Below are 2,879 nucleotides of genomic sequence, written 5' to 3'. Positions count from 1 at the left end.
AAGAGCAAAACCTTAGGAGTTGTTATAGCCTTGATGCATTGCCTACCAGTTACGAGCAACTCATTCGTTCATTCCTCCCTTCATTGAACTGTGCCCTCCTGTGTCTCCATCACTGACCAGAGTACATATCATTCCAGTCTCACAGAGCTTTCAATCCGGCGACATAGTTACTAAGCAGGCAAGCAAATGCATATGTGATTATAATTTGAGATAAATTTGGAGATATAGGGACAGAGGTTAAAGAAGAGGGTCTTTCCTTAGTTTGGGGGGTCAAGGAAGGGAATTCTGGGGCTGAAGGGCTAGTAGGAGTTACTTAGTCGAAGAACAAGGGAGAGAATTCGGTTTGGAAAATAAGGCTCAATTTGGCCTTATTTCACGGTAGTGTTAGTGGTGACTGTGTATGACCTTGACACTGGTGAAAATTGCAGCTATTATATCACGTTGAAATTATGGTAGTTATTAGACCCATTGCTGGATCTTGTTAGTTAATGCCTTGATAAAGAAGCACATGCTGAGACTTCCCTGGCGGCGCAGTGGTTAAGAATCCGCCCACCAATGCAGGGGACACAGGTGCGATCCCCGGTCTGGGAAGATCCCACATGCCGCGGAGCAACTAAGCCCGTGTGCCACAGCTACTGAGCCTGTGCTCTAGAGCCCATGCTCTGCAACAAGGGAAGCCACCACAATGAGAGGCCCGTGCACCGCAATGAAGAGTAGCCCCCGCTTGCCACAACTAGAGAAAGCCCATGCACAACAACAAAGACCCAACGCAGCCAAAAAATAAATAAATAAAATAAAGTAAAAAAAAAAAAAAAAAAAAAAAAAAAAGAAAGAAAGAAATACATGTTTATTGCTACATCGCAAGTTAATTCTTTAAGGGATGTTTTTCAGAACAGCTTTAAGTTGACGGCAAAACTGAGCAGAAACTACACAGATTTCCCATAAACCTCCTGCCCACCGCCCCGCCCCTTATACACACAGCTTCCACCGCTATCAAAATCCCTCACCAAAGTGGTACATCACACATATATTTTTATTTTATAATTTTTAAATTTTAATTTTTTTTAGACTTTTTTTTGATGTGGACCATTTTTAAAGTCTTTATTGAATTTGTTACAGTATTGCTTCTGTTTTGGTTTTTTTGGCCGCGAGGCATGTGGGATCTTAGCTCCCTGACCAGGGATCGAGCCCACACCCCCCTGTATTGGAAGGTGAAGTCTTAACCACTGGACCGCCAGGGAAGTCCCCACATATATTTTTAAAATAATATTTTGACAACTGTATTTTGATATAACTTGTTTCCTTTGTAATCCTATGCATTTTATTTTATACACTAACAAACATCCCAAGCAGGGCTCCAGAAGCTTCCCCAGGCTGCCAAAGCAGTTCGGAGAACAAAACGGCTAAGGCAGCAGGCTAGAGAAGGGAGGCAGCCCCAGTGCAGCAGGAGCAGGGCCAGCCATGGAGACGGTGGCAAAAACACTGCAGAGACTGAAGGGCCTTGAGGGTCACAGTGAGGAACTGCATTTTCTCTTATGGACAATGGGAAACAGTTGGAAGGTTTTAAGCGTAGATCGACTTCATGATTTGACCTACATTAAAACATTAAAAGGATACCACCACCACCACCACCAAGAGCTTCCTCATTGTTGCAAGTGAGTAAGGGAATCTAGGGTTGGTGAAGATAAAACAGGGAGATTTGCAACTTGGAGTAGGGTGATGGCAATTGAAATGTTGAAAAGGGAAATAGAGTTAAGATATCCTTTAAAGAAGAAATTGGAAGCTTGTGGCAATGAATTCACTGTGGGAGGTGTGAGAAAAAGAAGTGTCAGGGATGATCCCATGGCCTCTTACTTAAGTCACCACTGGTGCACGATGGTGCCATTGTCCGTGATGAAGAAGGCAGATGAGGGCCAAGTGGAAGAGGAACGTTCAGCTTCTGACGTGTCGATTGAGGTGCCTGCACGACGTCCAAATGGATGTGTCGAGTAGGCGATTGCATAAATGAGTCTGGAGCTTATATGAGATCTGGGTTGGGGATAGGAATTTGGAGATGCCAACATACAGATGTCATTGGAAATCACCGAGATGAGTGAGGCTGCCTTAGGTGAAAGTGAGATGAGACGAGGACCCAGAATGGCTCTGTCAACTTCAAGATCTAGACATGGTGTAATAATAGGTTATCATAATGACCTTACAAAGAGCTAGCATTCATGGAGGGCTTACTATGGGCTAGGCATTGTTCTAAAGGTGATGCATGAATTTATTTCTTTATTTTCACAATAACCCTATGAAGTAAACAGGTATCCAAGGTCACAGTTAGTAGTTGGAGGAGCTTAGGGTAGGAACCCAGCAATCTGGCCCCAGAACTTCTCCCTCAACCCATGTGGAGCCTGAGACAAAGTAGTCAGAGGTGTCAGGATATAGAAGGAAAACCAGCAGCATGATGTCTAGAAGCTAAGAGCAGAATATTTCCAGATCGAGGGGTGGTCAGCCCGGTGGCATGCTGCTTGGGTTCAGCAAGACGAACTCCAAAGAGTAGCCATCGGTTCTGGCAACATGGGGGTTGCAGGCAATATCAGAAAAGGCAATTTTGGGGGAGTGGCCGGAAGGTAGGAGTGGAAACTAGTTGGTGTGGCTCAGGGAGAGAGAGAGCTGAGGATGTAGAGGTGGCACTGCCTTTCACTGTCCCCTGAGAATAGGATACTTGCAGGTAGTTATAAGGTTTGGAGAAAGTGCGTATAAAGCACATAGCACTGTGCTTAGCACACAATAGCCATGCAATAAATGTTAACAATTTTACTACTTGTCTGCATAAATCTTGAGATCATAAAGGCTTGCAGTATTGGTGACACAGGAGCAGGAATATAAATGCACAA

This window comes from Lipotes vexillifer, unplaced genomic scaffold (assembly GCF_000442215.2).
Source record: "Lipotes vexillifer unplaced genomic scaffold, Lipotes_vexillifer_v1.1 scaffold131, whole genome shotgun sequence".
Classification (NCBI taxonomy): Eukaryota; Metazoa; Chordata; class Mammalia; order Artiodactyla; family Lipotidae; genus Lipotes; species Lipotes vexillifer.
This window is presented reverse-complemented; position numbering follows the sequence as displayed.